We start from the raw sequence: 17,601 nt of genomic DNA on the forward strand, positions 1-17,601 counted from the left end.
ACATATATTTATATATTAAGTATTAGGATACCAGACAGACATTGGGCCTCTACTCAAGTACTCCCTCCCTGCAAGAACACTTTGTTCTAATAACCTGGAATTCCATAATGCTCACCTTCCTGACACAATCACTGCAGACAAAATGTGTACATAAGCAAAGGTGGTGAAGAAAGCTGATGGTGCTCAGCTATCAAAAGATACAGCATGTGAGGTTTTAACAAGCAGCCATCTAGCTGAGAAACAACAAAGTCCACATGGAAGAAGCACACCAGACTCTGTGATCATGAGTGGTTGATGGGATCAGGTACCAGGCATCAAAGACCCAGAACCAACAAAAAAACATATCAGTGTGAATGAGGGTGAGTACAGAGTGGATATCAAAAGCCCATATTTAGACAATGGACCCCTTACAGAAGGTTCACAAGGAAGAGATGGACCAGTGTAGTACCAATGAAACATACAACATTCCTCTAGTTATTTGATGCTTCCTCTCCCTCCCCCCCACCCCCCCCCCCAACACCACTGCACTATCAGGACGCCAATTCTACCTTACAAATCTGACTAGACCAGAGCATGTACAAGCATACAGATAAGAGCTGGAAACACAGGGAATCCAAGACAGATAAACAACCCCTTAGGACTAATAATGAGATTAGAGATGCTAAGAGGTGAAGGGGAAGGTGTGAGGGAGAAAAGGGGAGCTGATCACAACAATCTACATACAACCACCTCCCAGGGGGATGTACAGCAGAAAAGTGGTTGAAGGCAGACATCAGTTGGTGTAAGACAGGAAAATAATAATAATTTCTAAATTATGAAGGTTTCATGAGAGAGGGAGGGTGTGTAAGGGAGGAAAATAATGAGGAATTGATACCAAGGGCTCCAGTAGAAAGAAAATGTTTTGAAAATGATGATGACAACATATATGTATAAGTGTGCTTGACATCTGGATGGATGGATGGATTATGAAATGAGCTGTATGAGCCCCCAATAATTTTTAAAATGTAGAAGAGAAATCTATGCCTTTGAACTATGATACTGGAGAAGAATGTACTACACTGCAGACTGCCAAAGGGTGAACCAATTGGTCTTGAAGGAAGTTCAACCAGAATGTTCACTAGAAGTGTGAAGGACAATACTTACCTGGCAGGGGAGATACCACGATCACAGAGGTGGTTTTCCCAGGGTGACGCTCACCCATTGCACTCCGGATGTGCTGACCCCTGCGATCTCCCCAATCGCGGGAAACTCAACTGCATAATTTGTGGTAGTGGGGGGCTGCGTTCGCACTCTCCCCTAAAAATAAAAATAATTAAAAAGAAGTGTGAAGGGCCTCATGCTCAGCAATGTAAAGGGTTAACAAAAAGGGAGGCATCCTAGTGAGGATGGGCACAGCGACTGGAGTCCTGGGTTCAGTCACAGCAAAGACTGAGGATGGTACCGGTCCAGGCAGCCTTGAGTTCTGGTGTGCATATGGTCACTGTGAGTGGGAAGCAGATTGGTGGCACCTGGCAACCACAAAGTCATAAGTACGCAAAGCTTTGGAAAACTGGAAGTATTTATCCCACCAGTCTAGCACTATTAAGAAGCTACAAGGGAATCCAGAATATCCTCTTGTTCCTGAATCCTGCATTTTCCAGTTTACTTTCCTACTTTCCAAAGGACTCTGGCTCTTTCAGTTTCCCCGCGTGCTAACTCCAGACTCAGATCATAAACAATCGGTGCGTTTGAACATTCTTTTAAAAAGCAAGTTCTTTTGAAAAGCATATATATTGTGTGTGTGTGTGTGTGTGTGTGTGTCTTGAGCTTGTTTTGGAGAAGGCACTGCAATTCATTTGAGCTTAGTTTATGTCTCACAGAGACATCATCTCAAACACCATGGGCTCCTTTCTCCCAGGCAGGTATTGGCTTGCCATTGAACAAGGATGATTTGTCTTTAAAGTGTTTTCTTTTGTACTCAGATGTTGATCTCAAACTTCACAGACGCAGCATATCTGGGCATGGCTTTGATGTGTTTTCGTTATTCCTCAGAACAGAGCTCTAAATTGTATCTGTATATCTCAGCAGAAAAAAATTAATATTCAGTTCAATTCTGTCCCATTTTGGAAGGAGCGACCACAATAGTGGTCACAAGAGTCAGACGACTCTGAAAACCCGGGCAATCCAACTGTCCAGGAATCTTTGGTTCAAAGGTCACAATGCCTAATTCCTCTTTCCCTGGACACAGAGAGGGGTGCATTGGAGGATTCTTCTAGCAGCCATGGACCTACATGCAGATTTTCTATTCTCTTGTTGTTAACCAGGAAGCAGCTATCCCCAGACCTTTCTGAGATGTGGGCACATTAGAATCCAGGAAACACTGGTTTTACCACTACCATGTTGTTGACATCGTAAGACTACATAACCCGAGTGGGGAGAGCCATATTTTATAAACACCCTAATGTATGGCACATGACGAAGTGATAAATCTTGACACGTTTACCAAACAAAAGGAAAGCCTTCATTTGTCTCAGGGAAAGAGAAGTGGTCCGTGTGTTTGGACATCTGCACAGACACCATGTGGCAATGATTGTGCAGGGAAACTGGGATCGCTCTCCCTGCTGGAGCAAACTACTATGGCTTCAGTGATTAGTCTCTTTCCCACGCTCACACTCTCCGCCTCATCACTGAGATATACAAGCCCAAGGCCCTGGAAGAGAGAGATTTTCCTCAATCCGTTTCTGAATAGATTTCCTCCCAGCAGGCTCTCCTACACCATTACACAGTCTGTGCTTTTTGTTTAAGGATTTCTTGAGTATTTCTCACACACTGTTAGTGCATATTTACTTAGGCACTAAAATTAAACACACATAATGGAGCCATCTGCAGGAAACAGAATTAATACGTGGAATACCCTATTGCTGTGAAGATACAGAGTCAGCAATCCACGCTGTTCTTTGTGGAAGTTGGAATATTTCAGGTTTTGCTGAGCATATGTGAATAAGTACCAAGTTATTTCGGTATCTGGGGATCACATACTAATGATGCAAACCTGAACTAGTAATCCATCCTATAACATGTCTGTTCCTTGCAGAAGACTGACTGTCTATCAGAACACTGCAAGGTGATATAGGAGGATAAAAAAAAGCAATTGCTATTGGGTTGCAGTTCATGCATGCATGAGTGGATTCCAAATAAAGCATGTTTAAACATGCCTGTGCAATCAGTAGACAGCTGCAGACAAGTTCTTTCAGTAATACACTTGTCTTCATCTTGTTAGGGTGCCTGGAATAAAGTTCACTCAAAAGAATGGCTTCTGAGAGGATCTGCTGGGCCAGGTAAATTCAAGGAAGGCTATAGGGCTGGTGTTCTGTTTGGGTGGAAGTCCAAAGGGATAACCTTTATAGATATTTCTCAAAAGGTGCAAGAAAATCACAGGGACTTATTCTGAAGGAAAATTTAGACACGAGAAAATGGCACTGAAAAAAAAAAAAAAAGGCCAGGAAAAAGAAAGAAAGAAAAAGAAAGGCCAGGAAGGTTGATCTGAACAATGGTGGTTGTTTTCATCATGACCATGCAGAATGAAATGCATAATTCATTCTTTGAAGGTACTTAGGGCTGTCCTTTAGAAAGAAACCAAGGACTCAGGTAGAAAGCAGATTTTTTGAGCATGATGATGGCAACAAATGTACCGATGTGCTTGACACAATGGATGGGCAGATGGATTGTGATAAGAGTTGTATGCGCCCCCAATAAAATGGTTGGGAAAAAATAAAGCTCATGACACAGGAGGGGATTCAGGTCAGATAAACCCCTCAGGAGCAGAACTGGAAGTAGCTCTATTAGGAGGGTAGGGAGAAGGTGGCGGAAGAGGGCAGGAAGGGGAAACCGATTTCAATGATGGATGCATAATCCCCCCACCCCCAGGGGGAAGAACAACAGAAACCATGGGGAAAGGTGACAGTGGTTGATGTAAGATATGAAAACAATAATAAATTATAACTTATCAAGGGGTCATGAAGTTGGAGGAGGGAGGGAGGGAAAATAGAGAAGCTGATACCAAGGGAGCTCAAACAGTAACTAAATGTCTAGAAAATGATGATAGCAACATATGTACAAATATGCTTGATTCAATTGATGTAAGGATTGTAATAAGAGCTGTAAGAGCCCGAATAAAATGATGTACTTTAAAAAATAAAAGAGAGAAAAGAAAGTTTGTTGGGAAACTTTATCACATCCACCCTACAGCCCTGCTCTGGCTCCTTCAGACTCCTAAAGAATACCACAACTGTTGTTGTGACATTATGTCAATCAAAGAGAGCAGTGTTCTTCAGGAAAGGGTTAAAGAGAGGGAAAAACCACCTTCAGAACCGTATGGCATACATAGTGGAAGCCAACATAGATGACTTGGACCTATTAGAAACAAAACACTTAAACACATCAGAAGACTTCATCAAAAAAGTAAAAGCCCACAGATTGGGGAAAACAACCTTCAGCACTGACACAACAGATAAAGCACTCATCACAAAAATATCTAAATCCCTGCACTCTCTCAATAAGAATAAAAGAAATAATCCAATTAATGATGGGCAAAGGGCATGAACAGAAAGCTCACCAGAGAAGACACTTGAAAGGCTAACAAACACAGGAGGAAATGCTCAAGATCACCAGCCGTCTAGGTGATGCAAATCAAAACAATGATGAGATATCACCATACACTCAAAATGATAACCCAATTATAAAAAAGCAAAACAACTTTCATACACTGCTGATGGAATTTTGGAAATCGATATGGCACTTCCTGAAACAACTGGGTGTGGAAGTACCATACAACCCAATCATAACTTTGCTGGGCATATACCCCCAAAGAATAAGAGACAAAACAAGAACAAACACATGCTCTCCCATGATCATTGCAGCACAGTACACAATAGCAACAAGCTGGAAACACCGCAAATGCCCATCCGTTGAAGAATGGAGGAAGAAACTGTGGTGCATACACATAATACCAGTGAGGAAACCATGAAGCACGGCATGACATGGACAGATCTAGAAACCATTTATGCTGACTGCAATTAGTCAATCACAAAAGGACAGATATGGTACAAACCCACCTCTGTAAAGAGTAAAGCCAAGATTTTGATTGTCTGCAGTTCTCAAGCCATACAATCTTCCAACGTGCCCCCCTCAGGTGTAGAGGAAGTATACTGACCTAAATATCACAAACCATACATTATTCCCTCAATAGAGCATCTAAAAACGACCTCCAAAGAGATGGTTTCGTCTCAGTTGGGATCAGCTTTCCATGTGATGGGAAGAGGAAAAAGATCAATTAATCTTGGCCAAATAATAGTGTTCTGTGGTCATGCCAAATTAATAGGCAGCCCTAAAAACCTTTATATAAAACCCTCTCTTATACATGAGTTTCTGCGGATTTGTTTCTCGATTGTACCCAGACTAACACAACTGATGACCTGAGAATAGCATATAGTTGCTATTTTTAAGCTCTCTGTGCCTTTTTATGACATGCATTAGTCTATCAAGTATGACTCTGCCTTCGTGAATGGTTGTAACTTAAAGTATTGCCACATCTCCGACCCTCATGGCTTGTGTAAGTTAGTGTCCTATCACTCGTTATGAAGATGTACAACTTAACAATTCATGTATTAGAGACTGATAAAATGTCCTACACCAGTATAACATCCTCTGCCCAATACTGTGCTACCATTGACTATCATAATATTATCATCAACAGAATTACCTTAGGCCACATGGGAATGATCTATGATGCACTACAGCAAAACCACAGTCTCCAAAATGAACTGGGGACCTATGGAAACCATACTTCTATGAATGGATTTTGAGCTCTTATTTCATCACGTCCCTTGTATAATAAGATCAGTTGGTTCTTGTGGCATGACCCTACCTGCTACGAACATTCATGAAATCACTGAAAATATAGATGCCACAGCAAAGTATGGTGAAAAAAATCAGATGGTGCCTGGCTATCAGGAAAAATAGCATCTTGGGTCTTAAGGGTTTGTCTCAAAAGAAGCAGCCATCTAATTGAGAAGTCAGCTAAGTCCACACAAAAGAAACATACCAGCATCTGAAAATTTTAAGCAATAAGATCCAAACCTGGAGGAGAGAATGGTCCCACTACCTAAATTCTCCACACCCAGTTTGCAGGCTGTGGATGAAGGTGGAAGCCCAAAGTCTGTTTGCAAGGTCCCTACATGGGTTGAGTACTGAATAGCCATAATATCTGAATAACTGAATAACCGTATTATCAGGCAAAGAGCATTGTAAAGAAGCGCTTAGAAAAGGCACTTAGATAGGAATGTGACTCATTGCCATTCATTTTCCTTTGGACCCATTTGCAATTTGCTCTAAAATTTTAATGTGGCATGCCATTCTTTAGACTGATAATCTTCCACTGTTTCATATAATCATTGCTGTGGGGTCCTTCTCCCCCCCCCCTTTACCTCATTCGTGTTTGCTATATTTTTCTGTATAGGGAAGCCAGGACTTACGAAGGCAGTAACTGAAATAATAATTACCTAAGGGTTTAAAAGAAGAGGGTTGGAAAATGAGAAGTCAACAAAAATTGGGAACAAGAGGGAAGAAAATGCTCCCACGTTGATGGCGGTGATGTTTGCAAACCCTTCCTGCTATTGTTGAGCTACTGAGTTGTATGTGCTAATTACAATGCAATAAAACTAATTAAACAAGAAAGAAGTCATGCATAGCGATTGCAATGCCACCTTCAGACGTCTACAGACCTAGATGTAGGACATGCTGAGAAACAACAGCCTCTCAAATGGAGAGTTTTTGTTTTTAAATAGAAGTTTCTCTGATTTTTCTCAGTCCCTTTGCCTTTAGCCTCAAGTGTATGCTACGCAGTTTGTTGTCAATCAATTAATTTGATGATTTAAAATGTCAGTAGTTACCTATGATGAAGACGGTTTCATCCTAGATATTCATTATATCTTTCTTCCAAATAAACCAGGGTTGATTATTTATATATGTATATACATATGTATATACACACACACATACATGCATATATATATTAAATAGTCCCAGATGATGTCAAACTTCCCCACTACATCCATCAGAATTTCTTGAAAAAGCAAAGAGATAAAGTATGAAGCAATCACCCCCAAGCTGCACCTGGCTTCTATATAAACATATGGAAGATTGATTATTTATGCCATTTCTGTCAAGCTCATGTCTGTCTTTGTTTTCACAAGCAAATTTCATATTATGTTGAAGCGGCTACAGCACCCAGCTAAGGTAAGGAAATCAAGTTAGCCTTTGAACCATCAACAAGGATGAGTTAAACCCAAGTTCAGATTCATTTCCTTACATTGCCCTTGGATAAAAGAGGGCAGAGACTGAGGTGTGTTCAGTGGTGCTTCTAGTCTCAGAAAATGAAGCTGGCTCTGCTGAGAGGGGATGCCCTCTATGGATTGGTTCTGGATAAAAAAGCTCAAACTTACTCAAAGCTCACTTGTCCTTGCTTATACTGTTTAGGACTAGCAAGGTAGCTCAATTGAAGCAAGTGATTGAGGCCTAATTGGACATTATTGATTATGTGTGTGCCAATGTCATTGACAGGCCATTGCTGGATTAGCATAAAAATGAATTTTGCCAAAAAGAAGAAAGAAATGAATTTTGTAAACAGCACATGCACACTAAGGGTGCACACCAATGTAGACAGAACATGGCTCACCAATTTTAAAAAAAAAGTAAGCCTTTTAAGGATTGGGCTTGGGTCTCCACATTCTCTTGGGATATAGTTTCAGGTTAAATTTTCCAAATCCACCCTCCTGAAACATCTGTATAAAAATCCAATTCACCTGCTCCTTTGATTTCTACCCAGAAGAATTCCCATGGACACAACCAATTGCATCTACTGAAAGATGAGCCTGCTTTGGAGGTTGTGTTTAACCTGCCCCCATCTCCTCCCACTTGGAATTCCTGCCCAGCTGGGATGGTTGATAATAAAATTTCACAGTTGCTGGTTATCAATGTATGTCTCCCTCTAGGAAGCATTGAAAAACATTCCCCACCCCTCCCTCTGGAGATATTGATCCATGTGAAGAATTTAAGGCCTTTATCTTATTACCTATTATGAAAGGATGGAACGCAGGCTCAGACACTTGTTGGGCACTCACCTGTGCTGTGCTTAGCTGTGTCCGTACACAGATGTTCTCCTTGGATCCCTCGGTGCCCTGTCGGGAGAACACTACTTTTTGCAGATGAGGGAACCACTTGGATATTCTGAACGTAAATCTTACGTGGACACAAATCCAAAACACTCTTGGTAGCTTAGATTGCTTCTTATTGGTTTAGTGATTGTTTTTTAAACAGGTTTACCTATTGCTTCAGCAGCAGATAATTTTACCAGCACCGTTGAAGCTTAATTATGTGAAAACTCTTCTGTGACGTGACACGATGCCCCACTACCACGAGAGGTGCTGGTAGCCAGAAGGCCGGTACAAGAACACAGCAGCCGACCAAGAGGCATATCAACCGCTGCATAATCATGCCTCCCTTTGGCTTGCCTCTTCTTGTATGGCTGAAATGTTCTCAGTGCTTGGCACCCAGAACACAGCTACTTCCAGGTAGTTAGGTACAAGATGTAGTAAAAATAAATCAATAAAAACAAGGATACCCAGTTATATTTGAGTTTCTGATAAACCGTGAATACTTCGTTTACCATAAGTTAGTCCCATATGGAAATTGAGGCGTGCTTTGTTTGTTTTTCCAGCTGACATGGAGACCTTAGTTGACGGCTTGCATCTTCTGGCAATCATAGCTATTTGTCTGTGATGAAATGAGTCTCACCTCTCTTAGGCACACCATAACAATCAATCTCTCTGTGGGGAAAGACGGCTTACCTAGAGTGAGAGGTATCATGGTACCTACTTCCTTGAGGGCCAGAAGCCTAAAAGCAATTGCATATGTAAAGCAGTAATAGATGGTACAAAATGTATGCCAGAGTGTCCAACTGTGCTTCACTGGATTTTTAATGGCTGTTTCGTTTTTTGTTTTTAATTAGACCATAAGACCTTTCTTCTGAGGCACTTCCGCATGGAATCAAACTGGCAACCTTCTGGTTAGCATGTTAACAGGGCCATCATGAAACTCCAGTACAAGGTAAATCAAAACCAAATCTATTTCCGGTGAGTCGAATCTGGCTTAGAGAGAGTCCATATGGATTTTTCAAGATAGTAAGTCTCTATGGTAGTGGTAGCTACCCTCTATGGTAGCTTCCCTCAAGGAAGCTGGTGGGTTTAAACTATTGATTTCACAGTTAGCAGTCTAGCTGCTAATCCACAGCCGCAGGGCAAGTATATGGTCAGATCTCAGTAATTATGTTTCTTTATCCAATCTCTACCAATGCATTTGCTTAACAGGAAGCTAACCTGCTTCTTTCCCCTTGGTTGAATAAATTTACTATTGTGTAGTCCTCTAAAATCATACTTGATTGGAGATCTAGCACAGAGCTGGCACCATGGAGAGTCATTTCTGGTATACTCTGTAAATTCTTTGCAGAACATTAAGACCACAGCTTTTTTTTGTTTGTTTCTTGTTTTTTAAATAATTTTATTGGGTGCTCTTATCGCTTTTATAACATTCCATACATCAATCGTATCAAGCATATTTGTACATATGTTGCCATCATTTTCTAAACATTTAGTTTCTCTTCACCCCCCATGACCCCTTGAAAAATGATAAATTATTATTGTTTTCATATCTTACACTGACTGCTATCTCCCTTCATACACGTTTCTGTTGTTCATCCCCCTGAGGGGCGAGGTGGGGTGTGATTACGTGTCAATCATTGCTATTGGTTCCCCCTTCATCATCACACCCTATCCTCTTCCCCTTCCCCTCCTGGTATGGCTACTCCCATTTCTGTTGCTGAGCGGTTTATCTGAGCTGGATTCCGCGTGTCATGAGCTATTCTCTGTAGCAGGAAGACCACAGCTTTGAATAATAAAACCAATTTAACTCTCAATCGGGTACAGTTACACAAATAAAAATAAAAAGGGTTTCAAAGCATTTTTCGAAAATTGGAATTTAAAATAGTAGAATAATTTCACAACCTTTTGTATATCCCTCATAGATCAACTCATGTAATTCTTTTTGCACCCCAATAAAGCCACTATTCTTTGTGTTGCAAATGAGGTAACTGGGACACCACGTGGTAGCATCACAGACTCGGGGACTTGCCTGCTATACAGACCCGCAGCTGTGCTTGCCTGCTGTACAAACGCCCAGCCACCAGGCTGCGCAGCACAAGTTCTTCCCCCAGCCCAGTCACAGGACACCAACTCAGGTGTGGCTGCAGGACGTTCTATGGTGACCTGGCCTTTGCAACTTCCCACTTCACAGGAAGACAAGGTAGAGATTCGGAGCTGACCAGGGATCACAAATAACACGTGGCCTTTGAAAGGGTTGATTGGTTCTATTTGCTGTTGTGGAAGTAAACGTTGGCTGGCAGCCTGGCAGCGCTGTCCTTGGATACTCAGGAGGGGTGACATTGTAGGGCTTCGGCCCCTGCCAGTGCTCTTCAGTGCTTTCCATAGAAGCATCTCTGTTCAGGGTGTGTCTTCCTGTTGAATAGATCGCCCTGACACAGGGCAGATGAGAGCCTTACCAGGTGGCCATTGCCCGCATGGACCAGGACCTCTCCAGGAGCTACACAGTGAAGAAGCCATCTCATTACATTGTTCAGTCAATGATCATCTGCTGATTAGCAGAGCTAAGAGGTTGGAAGGACCTCCGTGAACCCGAGTGGATTTCAATTAGGTCTCTTCTTTAATACTTTTAGAAAACAATGCTTGTATTAAAACACTATTAAACTACAACACATTAAAAATGTCAAATCAATTCTTAAAATGCCCACAGCGGGCAGGAAATGGTTTGTGGAGTTCTGAGGCACTGCGCAATTATCCCGTAGTTTGTACTCATTTCCCAAGCAAGCCTCCAGTTATGCTTCAGGGTAGGAGAGTGACCCTTAGTGCTTTAGTTATTGTAAAGCGTAATAAGAAGAAATGGGAAGAAACAGACTTTATCATGATCCGTCAATATATTTTACCTTTCCTGTGGGAAAAATGCCAAGACCTTTGGTTGGAAAACCGGAATTCAAGAAATAAAGGATCCCTTGAGCTCATTGCCACTAAGACTTTAACCAAAAGTCATGGTGGAAATGACTTACAAATAGCTTGCAAAATACATAGTTAATCCAAGTCTCTCAACTTTCTGAAGTGTATCTATCCCTAGGTCAAGCCAAACACAAGAGAGATGTAACCAAATTAAACCATGTGATCTGTCTTCCTGAAGAGAACATCTATCAGCTATTGGCACTTGTCAGAAATCTTGGAGGAAATAACCTGATACATCACTTGCCCCGCCTCTCAGGGAGTTTTCTGGGATAGTGTCCTTCCCTGAAAGCAACGCGCTTCTTTATATTTGTGCCAGGAAGGAAAAAGTGTGTGAGCATGTGTCGTCGTTTCTTAAAGCCTTTGTAAGAAATCCGACAAAATGGGTAGAGGTCTTTAAAAATGAGAAATCAATGTTTCACAGTTCTGAGGACTAGAAGTGTGCATTCAGGGTTTGGCAAATTTTTCTGTTCATTCCTTTGTCTCTTTTAGCTTCCAGTGCCCTGGACATTTCTTGATTTCCTTTGGCTTGAAGAGGCATCTTCATAAGAGCACCCTTGTTTTGTTTCTCTCAGTGTCTCTTCTCCTCTTTCGTAAGTAAACTACTCAGACAAATTAGAACTCTGTTTTGTATCGAACCACATGTTAACTTGTAGCACCTTCAAAAATACTATCTTCACATAAGATTATTCATGGGAATATGGGATAGGACTTCACGTCTTTTTGGAAGTAAGAATCCAATAGATAGCAACATATGAACATAGGTACACGACTACCAGTAGTAGTCATCTTGCTGGAAGTCATTGTGAAGAAGTAATTAAAGCAATTGGTTATTAACCAAAAATTGATGGTTCAAACCCAGGAGAAAGATAGAGCATTCTGCTTCTGTAAATATTCACAGTCTTGGAGAATATGATTCCGTTCTACTCCATCCCATGGGGTAACTATGAGTCAGAATTGAGTCTCAATCTTAGTATTACTTTCTCGAAGAATCTACAACCAATATTAGTATTGCACTGGTGTTTTCAAAGTGATGAATTATAGGGGGGAAGGAAAATCAGAGTTATCAACTCAAATGAGGTGCTAAGTGCTGTAGGCAGGGGATTGCACCAAGTCCTCAGTAAAAGCAGATATTAATATGTTCACTTTCTAGCTTAGGAAGTTGAAGCGCAGAGAGTCACGTGCTCAGATCACACAGCTGTGCTGGGGCCAGTATTGCCATCCAGGTCTACTCGATGGCCACACCTTGTCCTTTCCAGGACCCTACACACAAAGGCAATGATCTAGCTTTGTTTTTGTTTTTTTGTTTTGTTTTTGTTTGGTTTTCTTGCGTTCTTGATTCTCTCAACAAAGATTAAAGACAACAGCACTTACGGCATATTTCACACTCAAATCTCTGGATAAAATTTCATTCAAGAGTTTTCTGATGCATCCCTGCCTCTTCCGCACACATACCCAGGATTCAGCTTCTGTAATGTTCTTCTCAACATTCTCCAAATAGCACTTGCCATTCTCCCATGCAGATTCAACTAATTCCAAATGAGTTTAGTTGTCTCTACGCTTAATCTACTCTTATATCTGTAAGTGCATAGGCTTAAGACACACCTTCCATTAATATGGCTCATTAACCAAGCAAAGTAAAACAAAACCAGTGTCCAAATGAGATTGCATCAGTAGTCAAGGAGTTGGACTCCCAATACTATTTGGCAAGTATGCAGTTCGATTCATAAGAGTGTTTTTCATTTTCCTGCAGCTGAGACCCAGGAACACATCTGCTCCAGAAGTCATATGCCTTGCATGTGATTTCATGATATTCTCTCAGTTGAGCATTCTTTGGGGCCACTTTTCTTTGGAATAAGGTACATATATGCGATAAGCCACTAAAATGAGAAGCTTAATATCACTTGTGCGTCGACAAATACAAGAAGTGCACCAGAAATGACAATTTATCACATTCCAAACTAAGGATATGTGGTTTAGCAGTGAGACCAAGGAGTTGAGGGCACTCAGATCGTGTGTTGGAAGTAAGAGGATGCGCCTCTTACAAAGTAAAATACACGGGGAAGCTATCACTCACATGTTTTCGTCTCTTAGTTGGTGTACCAGACATACCACAAGCGAATAATTTTAATAGACAAAATTAAGTTCTCCCAGTTTTGAAGGCTAGATGTACAAATTCAGTGAGCTAGTTTTAGAGGAAGACGATCGTTGTCTTCTCTGCATGGGGATCCTGATTTTTGCTCAGTTTCTACTCTTCTCTTTCTTAGTGCTCTCCGTGTGGCCCGCATGTTTTCCTCCATTATCCCTTCTTCCTCTGTGCCTAGGATGATAATATCTCATTAACATAACAATGAAATCTCTGCTCCCATGTGATAATCCATCCACAGGTATACAAAAATGCACAGCCATGGAGTCACCTTGGACCCTTAGGGACCCTACAGGACATATGGAATTGACCCTGTGGGTTTCCAGGGACATAAATCTTATGTAAAGCAGAAAGCCTTATCTTTCTGAAATGAAGCACTGCTGGTTTCAAACTGTTGACCTGGTGATTAGTAGCCCAATTCTTATCCTCCTATGACATGAGGGCTCCTTATTCACACGTGTTAAACACTACAAAACAAACTTGCTCCCATTAAGCCAATTCTGATGGAAAGTTATCTCACAGGAAAGAGTAGAACTGTCTCTATGGGTTTTCAAGGCTGTAAGAATAGAAACCTCAGCTTTGTCTAGAGGAGCATCTGGTAGTTTTGAAACGCTGGTCTTGTAGTTAGTAGTCTAACTCATAACCCACTATTCCATCAGGGTCCTGTCCACATGTATAGGAGTTATATTTGTGGGGAGGGCAATTTAATCTATAGCATTTGTATTTTGGAATCGAGATTGCCAGTTGAACTTCTAGCTCTAAGATAAGTTGAAAAATGGAATGCAAATTACAATTAACTTAGAAAGGTATTATACAATTGAGATGAGCTCAAGCAAGAATGTGCCAGGTTGCAGGTAGCAAGGCAAAGGAACAGAATGAGTTCAAATTGTTCACTGCTTGAAAATATGGAGGATTTTAGAAACAAGGTTAATAAAGTGTGCGTGAAACAAACCTCATATGGGCCTGTCACTTGATTAGACTGCCAGGGCATAGATTAAATAAAGGATACGGAACCCCATAAAATTCCCAATTAATTAAAGTGCTTCATCTTGCCAATCACTTTATAGGTGTGGCAAGTCCTATTACATTCAAACACCCGAAAGTAGCGCCATTGAGGTGAAAGAGGATTTAGAGGAGAGTCAAATAACAAGGAAATAAATAAAGACCTGATTACATGTTGGAAAAAAATGAACACGCACACACACCTCACTCACCACAGCTTTAGGTGTGCTTGAGAACATATACGTGGCAAAGCAGTGCTCCTGGTGGATTTGAACTGCTGACCTTGTGACTAGCAGCCAGACTTAACCCACTATACCAGCAGTGCTCCTTAGAGTAGAAACAAGAGGTATAGATAGATAGTCCCTGTGTTAGTCTAGGTACTTTAGAGAAACAAATCCACAGAAACTCATGTATAAGAGAGAGTTTATAAAGAATAAGTGCACATCAAGAAAACATCCTAACACAGTGCTGCCCAAGCCCACCAATCCAACATTAATCCATATGTCTGATGCCAATTCACAAAGTCCTCCTCCATCTCACAAAACACACGCAATAATGCTGACTGCAGGAGATAGCTGAATCAGCGAATGTGTAAACATCTCAGCGCTGGCAGGGGTCTCCACTTGGCTGCTCCAGCATCCAGGGCTGCATCAGGGTAGGTCCATGTGGCTTCTCATTGGGGGTGTCTTGCAGGAAGTGAGACCTGCCAGGTGAAGTAGGAAACTGGCCAAGGCAACTGCACCCTGGCCTGACCATTCGAAAGCAAGAGGCTGGAGAACCAGAAAGGCAAGGCGCACCGAGCCATTTATCTCTCCGCCTTCAATTAAACCCATATGTGTTTATCAGCTAGGTTGGCACAATAAGCTAACCTACTTAAAGGAAGATTCTATTCATACAATTTCATTGGTTCTGATGTAAATAAAACTCATTTTTGATTTTAATTTTCATTGTGATTGCTGTTTCTTGTCAGTCTCTTGGAACTTCCAATTTTATTTGTCTTTGGAGGTTGGAACCATCCCTATAAATGTTGACTAGCCTAAATTTGAGAATGACAACATCAGCAAATTATGTAATGCAACATTGTATGAGAAGTCAAAATGCATTACTGAAAATCCTAGAAAGCTTTAGCAAACAATATTAAAATTTAAAAGCACTGTTTAATGCTATATCCTCCATCTATGCACTTCAGAAGTTAATATTACCATTTCTCTCACCTTCCTACAAAGAATTCTCTGCTCTTCATTTTGTTGCAACTCATCTAAAAGGCAGTTTGGGCATTCTGGAGAGAGCCAAATGATTCTCCTTCTCTATGTTCTTTGAGTTTGGAGATGAAAAAGAACTAGGAAGGGGCAAACTCAGGGTTCAGAATAGATTGCACAGGTTTCCCAACACATGTACATGGATAGTTTTTGTTAAATGAAACACACACACACACACACACACACAAACAAACCTGCTATGAAATTTCCTGAACCTTTCCTCACTAATGAAGTCAACAAATGTTTAAAATTTTCCTCCTCATAAGCCCCTTGATGGTTGTTCTAAATCCTTCCAGAAGAGTTATGAAGATTGCCCCTTGTTATTATTGCTTGGATTTGCTCAGTGGCTTCTGTGCATCAGGAGCGTATGTACCATAGAGTGAAGCTCTGCCAATAGTCTACCATCTTCACAATGCTTGTTTTGTCTGGGCCCATCATTTCAGCTCTCGTGTCAATCCATTTTGTTGAGAATTTTTTCTTTTGTTTTAATGACCATCTACTTTTCCATGCACGGTGTCCTTTTATAGTACTGGTCTCTCCTGATTACATGCCCAAAGTACGTAAGGCAATGTTTTAGCCACCCTCACTTCTAAGCAGCAACCAGGCTGTATGGAATCCAACAGGGATTTGTTGGTTCTTCTGGCAGTCCTTGGTGGTGTCAATATTCTCCGCTAACACCCTACTGCAAAGGCGTCAGTACATCTGTGTATTCCTTACGTATTGTCCAGCTTTCACAGAAAGCGATTGAAAATATCTTGGCTTGAATCAGGCGCACTTTAGCCCTCAAAGTGCCACCTTTACTCTTTAACACATTAAAGAGGGATTCTGAAGCAGATATGCCAAAGGCGATGCATCGCTTGACATCTTGGCTGCTGTTTCGGTGAGCTTGATTTTGGATCCACAGAAATCAAAGTCCTTGACTACTGAAATATTTTCTCTATTTATCATAATGCTGTCCATTCATTTGACAGGATTTCTGTTTTTTTTTTCCATTGAGGAGTTGTATTCCATACGGAAGGCCATTATCATTAATGTTCACCAGCAAGTGCCTCAAATCCTCCTTGCTCCTACAAAAAACTTGTGTCATGTGAATACTGCAGGTTGTTAATAAGCCTTATGCCAACTCTTATGCTGTGCTTTTCTCCACACTGTCCAGATCATTTTCTTAGAATACACGTGGATCATTTTCTCAGAATACACAGGGAATAAGTATGGTGGAAGGAAACAAACCCGATACATACCATATACACTCGTGTATAAGTCGAGTTTGTCAGCATACTTCTTATGCAGTTTTTGTGGCAAAATTAAGTGTCTTGGCTGAAATTCAGGTTGGCTTCTATTCTAGTATATACAGTACTTTTTCTGATTTGAAACCATGCAGTATCCTCTTGTTCTGTTCACACAGGTTTCTGTTAGTGATGTGCATGAGCACACTTCTGGAATTCCCATTCTTTACAAGGACACTCATAGCTTGGTACAAATCCGCCATAAATACACAAATGCCTTTTTTCATGTAGTCAGTAAATCACAGGCAAATGCTGATGTCCTCTGGTTTTAGACAAGATACACCTAATACCAGCAATGATATGTGGCATCCCATGTCCTATTCTGAATCCAGCTTGAAGTTCTGTCTGGCAAATCCCTTTTGATGTACTGCTGTAACCATTTTTAAAGTATATGTAGCAAAATTTTACTTGAATTTGCTATTCGTGATATTTATGATGATATCTCCCTTCTGTTGGACTGCTTTTCCTTAGGATGGTTACAGATGTAGATCTTTGCCAGTGGTTGTACCAGTCAACTGCCTTCCCAATCTCTTGGCAGAAATTAGTGAACATGTCCAGCACTGGATTTATTTGTTAAAACATTAAATTGGTGCTCTTTTAATTACTGTTGGGTGATTTTTTATGAAGAACTTCAGTACACTTAGGACTTCCTTGTTAAAACTATTTTTGGTTTTTGATTTATCATAAACTACCTTTTGAATCAGTTGAATGTCACCTAGTTCTTTTTGGTTCAATAACTATTATTCTACTTT

The 17,601-nt window shown here is 40.9% G+C and overlaps 1 non-coding gene across 1 annotated transcript; it reads left to right on the forward strand.

Moving 5' to 3' along the window:
• Positions 1-1,135: 1,135 nt before the first annotated feature.
• Positions 1,136-1,299, forward strand: LOC142457673 (U1 spliceosomal RNA). The gene has a single exon (XR_012786370.1). It is a non-coding gene; the product is annotated as a U1 spliceosomal RNA (small nuclear RNA).
• Positions 1,300-17,601: the final 16,302 nt, after the last annotated feature.

Source organism: Tenrec ecaudatus, chromosome 9 (assembly GCF_050624435.1).
Source record: "Tenrec ecaudatus isolate mTenEca1 chromosome 9, mTenEca1.hap1, whole genome shotgun sequence".
NCBI lineage: Eukaryota > Metazoa > Chordata > Mammalia > Afrosoricida > Tenrecidae > Tenrec > Tenrec ecaudatus.